General features: G+C 39.6%; 1 protein-coding gene across 2 annotated transcripts in view; it reads right to left on the bottom strand.

Annotated features, from left to right (window-relative positions):
• The window catches only part of GAB1 (GRB2 associated binding protein 1), a 142,405-nt gene that overhangs the window by 47,541 nt on the left and 81,103 nt on the right, over window positions 1-13,761 (bottom strand). The window lies entirely within an intron of this gene.

Below are 13,761 nucleotides of genomic sequence, written 5' to 3'. Positions count from 1 at the left end.
TCAGGTAGCGTGACGCCTCCAGCTTTGTCCTTTTGACTTACGATTGTCGTGGCAATGCGGGCTCTTTTTTGGTTCCATATGAACTTTAAAGCAGTTTTTTCCAATTCTGTGAAGAAACTCATTGGTAGCTTGATGGGGATGGCATTGAATCTATAAATAACCTTGGGCAGTATGGCCATTTTCATGATATTGATTCTTCCTATCCATGAGCATGGTATGTTCTTCCATTTGTTTGTGTCCTCTTTGATTTCACTGAGCAGTGGTTTGTAGCTCTCCTTGAAGAGGTCCTTTACATCCCTTGTAAGCTGGATTCCTAGGTATTTTATTCTCTTTGAAGCAATTGTGAATGGAAGTTCATTCCTGATTTGGCTCTCTGCTTGTCTGTTACTGGTGTATAAGAATGCTTGTGATTTTTGCACATTAATTTTGTATCCTGAGACTTTGCTGAAGTTGCTTATCAGCTTAAGGAGATTTTGGGCTGAGACGATGGGGTTTTCTAAATATACAATCATGTCATCTGCAAACAGGGACAATTTGACTTCTTCTTTTCCTAACTGGATACCCTTGATTTCTTTCTCTTGCCTGATTGCCCTAGCCAGAACTTCCAACACTATGTTGAATAGGAGTGGTGAGAGAGAGCATCCCTGTCTTGTGCCAGTTTTCAAAGGGAATTTTTCCAGTTTTTGCCCATTCAGTATGATATTAGCTGTGGGTTTGTCATAAATAGCTCTTATTATTTTGAGGTACGTTCCATCAATACCGAATTTATTGAGCGTTTTTAGCATGAAGGGCTGTTGAATTTTGTCAAAAGCCTTTTCTGCATCTATTGAGACAATCATGTGGTTCTTGTCTTTGGTTCTGTTTATATGCTGGATTACATTTATTGATTTGCGAATGTTGAACCAGCCTTGCATCCCAGGGATGAAGCCCACTTGATCATGGTGGATAACCTTTTGGATGTGCTGGCTGAATCCAGTTTGCCAGTATTTTATTGAGAATTTTTGCATCAATGTTCATCAGGGATATTGGTCTAAAATTCTCTTTTTTTGTTGTGTCTCTGCCAGGCTTTGGTATCAGGATGATGTTGGCCTCATAAAATGAGTTAGGGAGGATTCCCTCTTTTTCTATTGATTGGAATAGTTTCAGAAGGAATGGTACAAGCTCCTCCTTGTACCTCTGGTAGAATTCAGCTGTGAATCCATCTGGTCCTGGACTTTTTTTGGTGGGTAGGCTATTAATTGTTGCCTCAATTTCAGAGCCTGCTATTGGTCTATTCAGGGATTCAACTTCTTCCTGGTTTAGCCTTGGGAGAGTGTAAGTGTCCAGGAAATTATCCATTTCTTCTAGATTTTCTAGTTGATTTGCGTAGAGGCGTTTATAGTATTCTCTGATGGTAGTTTGTATTTCTGTGGGGTCAGTGGTGATATCCCCTTTATCATTTTTTATTGCATCTATTTGATTCCTCTCTCTTTTCTTCTTTATTAGCCTTGCTAGCGGTCTGTCAATTTTGTTGATCTTTTCAAAAAACCAACTCCTGGATTCATTGATTTTTTGGAGGGTTTTTTGTGTCTCTATCTCCTTCAGTTCTGCTCTGATCTTAGTTATTTCTTGCCTTCTGCTAGCTTTTGAATGTGTTTGCTCTTGCCTCTCTAATTCTTTTAATTGTGATGTTAGAGTGTCAATTTTAGATCTTTCCTGCTTTCTCTTGTGGGCATTTAGTGCTATAAATTTCCCTCTACACACCGCTTTAAATGTGTCCCAGAGATTCTGGTATGTTGTATCTTTGTTCTCATTGGTTTCAAAGAACATCTTTATTTCCGCTTTCATTTCGTTATGTACCCAGTAGTCATTCAGGAGCAGGTTGTTCAGTTTCCATGTAGTTGAGCGGTTTTGATTGAGTTTCTTAGTCCTGAGTTCTAGTTTGATTGCACTGTGGTCTGAGAGACAGTTTGTTATAATTTCTGTTCTTTTACATTTGCTGAGGAGTGCTTTACTTCCAATTATGTGGTCAATTTTGGAATAAGTGCGATGTGGTGCTGAGAAGAATGTATATTCTGTTGACTTGGGGTGGAGAGTTCTATAGATGTCTATTAGGTCCGCTTGGTGCAGAGATGAGTTCAATTCCTGGATATCCTTGTCAACTTTCTGTCTCGTTGATCTGTCTAATGTTGACAGCGGAGTGTTGAAGTCTCCCATTATTATTGTATGGGAGTCTAAGTCTCTTTGTAAGTCTCTAAGGACTTGCTTTATGAATCTGGGTGCTCCTGTATTGGGTGCATATATATTTAGGAGAGTTAGCTCTTCCTGTTGAATTGATCCCTTTACCATTATGTAATGGCCTTCTTTGTCTCTTTTGATCTTTGATGGTTTAAAGTCTGTTTTATCAGAGACAAGGATTGCAACCCCTGCTTTTTTTTGTTCTCCATTTGCTTGGTAGATCTTCCTCCATCCCTTTATTTTGAGCCTATGTATGTCTCTGCATGTGAGATGGGTCTCCTGAATACAGCAGACTGATGGGTCTCGACTCTTTATCCGGTTTGCCAGTCTGTGTCTTTTAATTGGAGCATTTAGTCCATTAACATTTAAGGTTAATATTGTTATGTGTGAACTTGATCCTGCCATTATGATATTAACTGGTTATTTTGCTCGTTAGTTGATGCAGTTTCTTCCTAGCCTCGATGGTCTTTACATTTTGGCATGTTTTTGCGATGGCTGGTACCGGTTGTTCCTTTCCATGTTTAGGGCTTCCTTCAGGGTCTCTTGTAAGGCAGGCCTGGTGGTGACAAAATCTCTAAGCATTTGCTTATCTGTAAAGGATTTTATTTCTCCTTCACTTATGAAACTTAGTTTGGCTGGATATGAAATTCTGGGTTTAAAATTATTTTCTTTAAGAATGTTGAATATTGGCCCCCACTCTCTTCTGGCTTGTAGAGTTTCTGCCGAGAGATCTGCTGTTAGTCTGATGGGCTTCCCTTTGTGGGTAACCCGACCTTTCTCTCTGGCTGCCCTTAAGATTTTTTCCTTCATTTCAACTTTGGTGAATCTGGCAATTATGTGTCTTGGAGTTGCTCTTCTGGAGGAGTATCTTTGTGGCGTTCTCTGTATTTCCTGAATATGAATGTTGGCCTGCCCTACTAGGTTGGGGAAGTTCTCCTGGATGATTTCCTGAAGAGTGTTTTCCAACTTGGTTCCATTTTCCCCCTCACTTTCAGGCACCCCAATCAGACGTAGATTTGGTCTTTTTACGTAATCCCATACTTCTTGCAGGCTTTGCTCATTTCTTTTTCTTCTTTTTTCTTTTGGTTTCTCTTCTCGCTTCATTTCATTCATTTGATCTTCAATCGCTGATACTCTTTCTTCCAGTTGATCGAGTCGGTTACTGAAGCTTGTGCATTTGTCACGTATTTCTCGTGTCATGGTTTTCATCTCTGTCATTTCGTTTATGATCTTCTCTGCATTAATTAGTCTAGCTGTCAATTCTTCCACTCTTTTTTCAAGATTTTTAGTTTCTTTGCGCTGGGTACGTAATTCCTCCTTTAGCTCTGATAAGTTTGATGGACTGAAGCCTTCTTCTCTCCTCTCGTCCAAGTCATTCTCTGACCAGCTTTGATCCGCTGCTGGCGATGGGCTGCCCTCCTTTGCAGGGGGAGATGCACTCTTATTTTTTGAATTTCCAGCTTTTCTGCCCTGCTTCTTCCCTATCTTTGTGGTTTTATCTGTCTCTGGTCTTTGATGGTGGTGACGTACTGATGGGGTTTTGGTATAGGTGTCCTTCCTGTTTGATAATTTTCCTTCTGACAGTCAGAAGGACTATCTTTTGGTCTGTTGGAGATTGCTTGAGGTCCACTCCAGACCCTGTTTGCCTGGGTATCAGCAGCAGAGGTTGCCGAAGATAGAATATTCCTGAACAGCGAGTGTACCTGTCTGATTCTTCCTTTGGAAGTTTCCTCTCAGGGGTGTACTCCACCCTGTGAGGTGTGGGGTGTCAGACTGCCCCTAGTGGGGGATTTCTCCCAGCTAGGCTACTCAGGGGTCAGGGACACACCTGAGCAGGCAGTCTGTCCGTTCTCAGATCTCAACCTCCACGTTGGGAGATCCACGGCTCTCCCCAAAGCTGTCAGACAGAGTCGTTCGCGTCTGCACCGGCTCCTGCTACTTCCCCTGTTGGTCTTCAGCTGTGCGCTGTCCCCAGAGGTGGAGACTACAGAGACAGCAGGCTTCCTTGAGCTGCTGTGAGCTCCACCCAGTTTGAGCTTCCCAGCAGCTTTGTTTAGCTACTTAAGCCTCAGCAATGGCGGGCGCCCCTCCCCCAGCCTCGCTGCTGCCTTGCGGATAGATCGCGGCAGACTGCTGTGTTAGCAGTGAGGGAGGCTTCGTGGGCGTGGGACCCTCCCGGCCAGGTGTGGGATATATTCTCCTGGTGTGCCTGTATGCTTACAGCGCAGTATTGGGGTGGGAGTTACCCGATTTTCCAGGTGTTGTGTGTCTCAGTTCCCCTGGCTAGGAAAACGGATCCCCTTCCCCCTTGCGCTTCCAGGTGAGGCGATGCCTCGCCCTGCTTCAGCTCTCGCTGGTCAGGCTGCAGCAGCTGACCAGCACCGATTGTCCGGCACTCCCTAGTGAGATGACCCCAGTACCTCAGTTGAAAATGCAGAAATCACCGGTCTTCTGTGTCGCTCACGCTGGGAGTTGGAGACTGGAGCTGTTCCTATTCGGCCATCTTGCTCCCGAGCTTTTTTTTTTTTTTTAAAGTCAGAGTCTTGCTCTGCCACCAGGCTGGAGTGCAGTGGCACAATCTCGGTTCACTGCAACCTCCAACTCCCTGGTTCAAGCAATTCTCCTGCCTCAGCCTCCGAGTAGCTGGGACTACAGGCATGCACCACCACGCCCAGCTAATTTTTGTATTTTTAGTAGAGACAGGGTTTCACCATGTTGGCCAGGATGGTCTCAATCTTCTGACTTCGTGATCTATCTGCCTCGGCCTCTCAAAGTGCTGGGATTACAGGGAGCCACCATGCCCGGCATTTTCTTTCTTATGTATAAACACAAGAATAGAAAAATGAATTTTTGCATATTTATATGACATAATGCCGTAATTTCAGTGGATGCTCATAAATACCTGTTGTGGTGTCTAAAAATGTTGATTATAAAATGGTCATCAGACCCTACCCTGTGAAATGTTTTACTGTTTTGATTCAGTTGCAAATATACAGATTTATTTAAAAAGATTTAAAATACCACAAATTGTGACTAAGAGTTAATCCTTGAGGATTTAACAGAAGTATGAAAAATATTTATCTTTTAAAGAAGAGCTTAAAAATATATATATACAATATTGAGGAAAAACGAGCAGCCCACTCAGAAAACTGTTAATGTATCCTACAAACTGTATTCACAAGTGTATTCCATATACTTCCCCTTTCCTCTACAGTACAGGCATGGTAAAATGGAATAAACCAGCTCAATTTTTAGTTCTGACCAAAAAACACTACTCACTGGAAATACTTCCCTATATGAAACAGTATGAATTCTAGCTTTTCACTGTAACTACTAAAATAACTTTTTCAGGTGGTTGTTTTTACAGATACACTTTTAACACTTTTTATAAACTTCATGGCTATACACCAAATGCACTGAGTAGAAAAGAAAATCACCTAGCCAGGCAATTACGTTTGTCTGACTTTGTTTTATTAAATGGGACCATCTCATTTTTAACCTTCCACTTCTCCCACCTGTAAATGACAGAAGTATCTTACCCTCTTTATACCTGCAAGATCCTCTCAATTTTCTGAAAAGAGGACAGAGATTCAAAGGTTCCTTTTTTGAAAAAAAAAAAAACAAAAAAACTTTTTCATAGCACATGAAGACATATATATATATATATATATATATATATAAATTTTTTTTTTTTTTTTTTTTTAAAGACAGAGTCTCACTCTGTCACCCAGGCTGGAGTGCAATGGCATGATCTCCACTCACTGCAAGCTCCCTGTCCCGGGTTCACACCATTCTCCTGCCTCAGCCTCCTGAGTAGCTGGGACTACAGGCACCCGCCACCACGCCCGGCTGATTTTTTGTATTTTTAGTAGAGACCACTCCAAACCACATTAACATACAGAGGACTTTAAAAGGGAAGAGGGAACCACTCCACTACTTTGGCTCAGACAATGCACTGTCTTCAAAGTTGTAGTCTTTGGGATTATTTTACTCATGTTAATTTGACTATGTACTCAGCTCTGCATATTTTAATACAAGCATTTCACTGTGTGTAAATATTCTCTAACATTATATTTCTGACCAAAGCTAAGCAACTGGTCTGAAAAAATAAAGTTCTATTCTATTTTATAAAGACATGTGATTTGCCTCTATTCTATACTACCATACCTGTAATGGAAAAGGCCATTTTGCTTTCTGCCTTGAGTTTCTGACTTACTGCTCTTTCTAAGTAATGCTGGTATCAAGCTTCTAAGAACCAAACATTAGTTTAGGGTTTGCTTATGTGTTATTTCCCATTTCTTAAAACAGAAGGCATGAAGAGTATAATTAACATCCATTAAAGGCCAATAAGCTGCGGGAGCAAACTCCTAATCGAAATTTACCTAGGAAGTTATTAAGTACTGCTAGGGAAAGCCTTTCAGTGAACAAGCTTCCAGTAAAGAGTAGATTATCATGTGATGAAATCCACAAATAATAAACTGGCCCACATGACCCCTAACCTCATGCCCGGTTTATTCTATTTGAAACCATAATGCCCTCGTGTTAGTATCCCTCACAAAAGTTGGGGTGCCAAGACAATGACTCTAAACATTCAAAATAATTACTTAAAGAAACCCCAAATGGCAGAAGAGTTGAAGCCCGAGGAAACAATTCTACTCTTTCTTATTCGTAAGGTAGAAGGTTTCAAACTTGACGTGACAGGCTCTTTGATTTTGTAACCACTAACTTACTGTATCTGAACATACCATAATAAAACTGTGGTGAGCCCCATGTTCTTTTCAGGAGACCAGATAGGATTCTTTTCCCTGAAGATGGGCTATATCTACTGATAGAATAATTTTTTTGGTTTCTAGTGTAAAAGTTTACCTTCGTGTTCACAATTAAATGTAAACAGGTCAAGGTTACTCTGCTTCTATTGATTAATGATTTATCTGGTGTGCTTAAGAATTTTTCTTTCTGTAAAGAGAAGAATTTCGAATAAAACTGTCTAACTTAGCAAATAAGGGTCTACAAAGAGCACGCATTATCATTAATGCTAACATACCATTTTCTCACTTCTAAATACACCATTTTTTATGGAAGAACATTTGAAAAAGGCAAATCTAACAAGTGGATACAAATAAGACATGGCAGTAGTTGCAATTTTCTGGGAAGCAGCCTGCATTGCAGTTTCTTCAATTTATTCACTCAACTACTGAAGATCCTTAAATACAGCATGATCTGTTTAATCTGTTTCAAGTAGAAAAACTTTTTATTTGTCATGACTGTCTCTTTAGTAGATTGTGAAATATTCTTGGAGACTTTAAAATAAACCTTTAAGAAATGCTGACAAATGCCGTAATTCTTATCCAGAGGTTTGAAGGCCTAAGAATCACTTGTGCGGAATTGTAGATATCTAATTGACTGGGCCCCACCATAGGAGACTCAATAAATCAAGATCTCAGGAGCAGTGGCTTGGAAATGTGCAAAAAAAGAAAAAAAAGAAAAGAAAAAGAAAAAAGAACTAAAAACTCTCTAGATGAATTGGTTCTCAGGAAAATGCAAATTAACACCACAAGATACCACTAACATCCAATAGAATAGCTAAAATTAAAGACTGACAACATCAAACATTGATGAGAATGTAAACTCTCACACGCTGCTGGTAGGTAGGCAACTGGTACACTAACTCTGGAAAACTAAACCTGTTCAACCTATTAAAGCTAAATATACGTCTGTACTGTAACACAGCAGTCATACTCATGGGTGTATACCCAAAAGAACTAAGTGTTTATGTTCATCAAAGACATATAAAGAAATGTTCACTACAGCTTTGTGTTAACTAAAAATTGAAATCAACCCAAACATCAATCAACATTCAAACAGATCCATAATTTGTGATATATTCACACAATGAAATGCTACAAGGAATGAAGAACTGTTGTTACATGCTACAATATGGATGAATCTCACAGGCTTAATACTGGAGAAAATAATGGTTCCACTTATATAAAGTTCAAGAATAGGCCAAACTAATCCATAGTAATAAAAGCAATTTTTAAAAAAGTTAATTTGGGTGGAGGCTTTACTGGAAAGAGGCACGAGAAAATTTTCTAGGGGAGGAGGGAAGTGTTCCATTTCTTAATCTGAGGGGCAGTTATACACAGACATCTGTATCTACATGTAGATACAGATCAATATATAAAACTACATTGAACTGTATGCTTAAGATTTGTGCCCCTCACAGTAAGTTATACCTCAATTAAAAAAAAAGTAAATAAAAAGAAATTTTAAAAAGCCCCCAATTGAGAAAGACTGCTTTATAGGAAAGAAAGTGTATGTATATTCTTACATGTTAGTTTACACCTACTTGACTCAAGGGGAGAATATCAAACAGATAATTTTACTTATTTTTTATTAAGCCACCATGATCTGTGCATTTTGAGAAAAGCAACTCGGAGGCAACTTTCTAATCCTGCATCTAATTAGACTAGAGGCCTTTATATGAAGTTAGTGAGCTGCTTCCCAATACTTGTTTAGCAGATCTAACAGCTTCTACCTTGTGTTGTAGAAACAAAAATAAATCTGTACATTTCCAAGAAAAACAAAGAAATTAGTTTCTACCCTCAAAACTACTAAAGAAAAGCATTCATAGGAATCACACACAGTTTAATGAGCTAGGACTTAAAAACAGATACAGCCTGCCAGCACTTTGAGTATTCAATAATAGCAGTGGTCACCTGGGGCAGCGGAAATAACATGGTAACGATATTTTGAGAGGTTCCTGGAATCAAAACACAGGTCAGATTTTTCCCTTTTCCTTTTGTTTTCAGGGGAAAATTAGTTATTCTCACAGGGACTGGGGACAGTTATTTTCTTAGACTGTGATAACCAGGCATGATCTATTTCTTCTCACATCTAGTCTGAAATTAGCATAGTAAAAAAATTATCTTGTGCTGTTAGCTAATTTTCAAGCCAAGAGTAGGAGGACAGTCAGCTCTCTGAAATAGGAAGAACAGAGGGCTTGGGACAGATCTAGATAAAAACAAAAACATCTATTATTTAGTGATTGGTGGTGATAATCTATTTGGACACAAGAGAATATAAAGCAGGTAGTCAAGCCAGTGGAAGAACAAAGGCATTTTGATGTTTACCCTGTCCTATTAAACTGTATGAATATGATTACAAAGGATAATAGCAGTATTCTGCTGTTTAGAACTTAAATGTGTGAAATACTTTCAAAGTCTTTTTGCAGTTTTGCCATTATGGATCAAAAACCAAAATTACAGAATAAATATGATTTTGGCTGTTTAATACTACATAATGAACTGTTCATGCTTTACAGATTTATTCCAAGAAACGCAACAAATACTTCAACACAGTATATTAAGACACTTCTAAATGTGGCTATTTGGGGAAATAACCAGGATGAAGTTGTGAAAAATCTCAATCATAGAATTTAAAAAATAAATGCAGTTGCATTTTGATATAGCTCATGACCTCAATGTAGAACGTATTGGCAGATTAAAGTCCTTAGATACTTGTTTTCTCTGTTAATGAACACATAAACTGACTTGTGATTAACACAACTGTACTTGGTAGCCAACTCACAGACTATATATAAGAAATCTGATTAATCATACTATGAATTTTCTTACAACCCTCCCCCAACCATGGGGGAACTTTTCATTGTAAAGATGAAAAGTTCACAAATTGAGAGTTGCATTCAACCTAAATATACCTCTCATCTATTTTGTAAGGAACTGAGAGTTTTGCCACTGAAAAGATCACTGCAGCTTCTAAGTTTTGAAACTTCACCTCTATTTGGTAGAAATTTTATAACATGAAAATAGACATTGGGACAGACTGATTCTGACTTCTAAAATTGATGAAAATGTTCTGCTAAGTACAAAAATAAAGCTCTCAGTACATTATCAGTTATAATCACAGAGCCACTGAAAACTACTTAGGCTTTTCCTGACCCTCTTAAGATTAAATCAGATGTTGCTGCTAACTATGCTTATCTAGTTCTTCTTTAGCAGAGCGCTTATGAATCAGTGGTATAATTCCTGGATTATTTGTCTCTCCTACTAGACTGACTGTAAGCTCTATGAGCACAAGAACTATATTCATAAACTTCCACATAATTATACTTTTACATATATATATACACTGTATATATATTTTAATGCATAATTTATATATACATGTGTATATATAAACTTGCACTCGTCAATTATTATTATGAATTATTTTGGATATTTCTCTTAATGACTCCTCTCCCATTAGATGTTCAGTCTGTGATGTTTACCTGTTGGCTCCTTAACTAATCACCTAATGTGTATCTGTTGAATGAATTCCCACAGCCTAGTAGAGTGTCAGCAAACTCAAATAATTTGTTGACCTAATCAATCAATTTTCTAAAAGCACACCAAGCTTTCCTTCTCAGAGCTGAGTGGGTGTCTGTCAGGCTCCCAAACGATAAGAATCATCCTAAGGTGGCCAAATAGACAAGACGCTGTGCCTTAAAACTTGCAAAGTTAATCTCAGACACTTGAGAATTAGAAATTCTTATTCTGGGTTCTCAACTCTACCCACCCTTGAATGGGCTTCAAAAAATCAGACTCACATTCCTTGACTGAAGAATGCACATTCTCTATAAGAACATCCCATTTCCTTTGTAAATATATTTAGGAGCATTGTAAAAAGAAGTAAGAGCGGTGGAAGAACATCTACGATTTAGCTTTTTGGATCAGCTCAATCTATACAGACAACCAACAGAGACAAAAGTCTGCCCTTATGTCACCCCAAACAAATTCTACATTGAAAAGGCAATAGGCAAACAACAAGAAGATAATAAAATGACAAATTATTTTAACTGAAAATCCATCACATAATAAAACTAATGTGCTGTCTAAATCCAATAATTATCATTACTGACTAGATGTTAACCATTAAAAAGAGCTATCTCATTTGTAATTTTAACTCTGAAACCCTCTGATGCACTCAAATACAAACTATAAATGCAAACAGGAAAGGACAGGGTTTTAACTGAAGTTAGAAGTAGCACCCCCATGCCCACTTACACTGTGATCACATTTAGTAACTTCACAAAAACAACTGAAGCCTTAATTCCTCCTGTGAAACAATTTCTTGAGGTTTTTATTCACTAGGGCTCTGCTGAAGATCTCTATTTCATCAGCCCCTCCTAGCGAAGCTGGATCCTTCCTTCCCTCTTAGAGTGCTGTTCCCGTGAGATTCTGAACTCCCTCATCAAGGGGTTTCCCCAACCCCACTGGGCAAACCCCAGCCCTGGCAGGCTCCTTTCCCCAGGGCTGCTGACTGGCCAGAGAGGAAGCAGCATGCTGGCCTGAGCTCATTAGAGATGATTAGTTCTACTTCAATCCGAATCTTGGTGTTGATTATTAACACAATTTTCCACTTCTTATGGTATCTACAGCACTCCTAAATATAGGTGTTCGGAAATGCACACTTCTAAATGTGAGTATAACCACAAAGACAAGAAGGTCAAAGACCTCAGTTCACCTTTATTTCTGATTCTTGGCTCTACAAAGCTACTTTGTACTGGAGTCCCCTACCTACGTGTTTAGCGTTTGTTTAAAAAGGAAGAGCAGAGAGAAGAAGTGGTCAGCCAGCTATAAAAAAGTGCCTAGGGTCAGGTGCAGTGGCTCACACCTGTAATCCCAGCACTTTGGGAGGCTGAGGCGGGCGGATCACTTGAGGCCAGGAGTTGAGACCAGCCTGGCCAACATGGTGAAACCCCATCTCTATTAAAAATACTAACAATTAGCCAAGCATGGTGGTGCACACCTGTAATCCCAGCTACTCAGAAGGCTGAGGCACGAGAATCGCTTGAACCTGGGAGACAGAGGTTGCAGTGAGCAGAGATCACGCCACTGTACTCCAGCCTAGGTGACAAAGTGAGACCCTACCTCAAAAATAATAATAATAATAATAAAGTACCCGAGGTAGAATTCCACTTGTAAAATTCTTCTTGAGCCCTCTAGTCACTCAGCTCTTTCTAGGATAGGCACCCCAAATCTCAGTCCCTCATTCAATATCTGTAAGCAACTGTCCCTGGGCCTTTTCCATTCAGAGCCCTCCTGCCCCAGTCAAATAAAATTCAATTCCTTCTTTGGGTCTGTTCTTTCCCAAGTCCCCAAGCCTGGAGGGTTCTGCATCCCTCCTTTCATTTATGCAGAAATACTATTTCTTTCAAAAGCCTACATTTTGCAATTTATTTTCCTTTCAGAAGCTTTCCTTCACTACCTCTTACCCAAACCTTGAACCCCTCTTCCTTCCTCCATGCTCCTTGTAGGACCTGTGCTAAGTAATTCATTTGTTTGGTACTTGTTCGTTGTGTTTTGTGACTGATTCTCACTTGCATTTCACAGGTAATGATAATCTCCTTGGCTATTTCCCAACTTCCTAACCCATTTATGCTTGAGGTTGCAATTTTTTGAATGTTTACAATCAGACCTTGGCGATAACCTTGAGCAGTGGGATATAAATAACTCCCACATGCTTGGCGTTCCAATAATGGAACACTACACATAAATGGGATAATCTAATACAGTTTTTTGAGACGGTGTCTTGCTCTGTCACCCAGATTGGAGTGCAGTGGTGCAGTCTTGGCTCACTGTAGCCTCCACCTCCTGGGTTCAAGCAATTCTCCTGCCTCAGCCTCCTGAGTAGCTAGAACTACAGGCATGTGCCACCACGCCAGGATAATTTTTGTATTTTTAGTAGAGATGGCGTTTCACCATGTTGGCCAGGCTGGTCTTGAAGAACTCCTGACCTCAAGTGATGCACCTGCCTCAGTCTCCCAAAGTGCAGTGACTACACGCATGAGCCACTGCGCCCGGCCATAATCTAATATAGTTTTAAATACATTTTTAAATAGCACCTAAAGAATTGGGTTGAGTTTCATAAAAGTGCTTTTTTTCTTTTTTTTGAGACAGAGTCTCGCTCTGTCGTCCAGGCTGAAGTGCAGTGGCGCCATCTCGGCTCTCTGCAAGCTCCGTCTCTTGGGTTCATGCCATTCTCCTGCCTCAGCCTCCTAAGTAGCTGGGATCACAGGTGCCTGCCACGAAGCCTGGCTTTTTTTTTTAGTTTCCTTTTTTGTATTTTTAGTAGAGACGGGGTTTCACTGTGTTAGCCAGAATGGTCTTGATCTCCTGACCTCGTGATCCGCCCGCCTCGGCCTCCCAGAGTGCTGGGATTGCAGGCATGAGCCACCGCGCCCGGCCAAATGTGCTATTTTTAATAGGTGAAAAATAGTAAAATATCCACAGTGTTATATGGTTAAACTGAATATTTATATTGGAACTCAGTAAAAGTTCTTAAAATGTCTTCTTGTCACCTTCTACCTCAGGATATTTAAAAACTGCCCCAATATGTCTAAGTCTGTCTCTCTAAAACTTGTAAACAGTTTCTCCCCAAACTAATTAAGGGATTCAGTGCTTTTTCCAAATGTCAAGTTCCTATTATAAAAATAAAACATCATATTGTGTAACTAAAATAACAAAGAATTGTATGACATTT

This window comes from Rhinopithecus roxellana, chromosome 2 (assembly GCF_007565055.1).
Source record: "Rhinopithecus roxellana isolate Shanxi Qingling chromosome 2, ASM756505v1, whole genome shotgun sequence".
Lineage (NCBI taxonomy): Eukaryota > Metazoa > Chordata > Mammalia > Primates > Cercopithecidae > Rhinopithecus > Rhinopithecus roxellana.
This window is presented reverse-complemented; position numbering and strand designations above follow the sequence as displayed.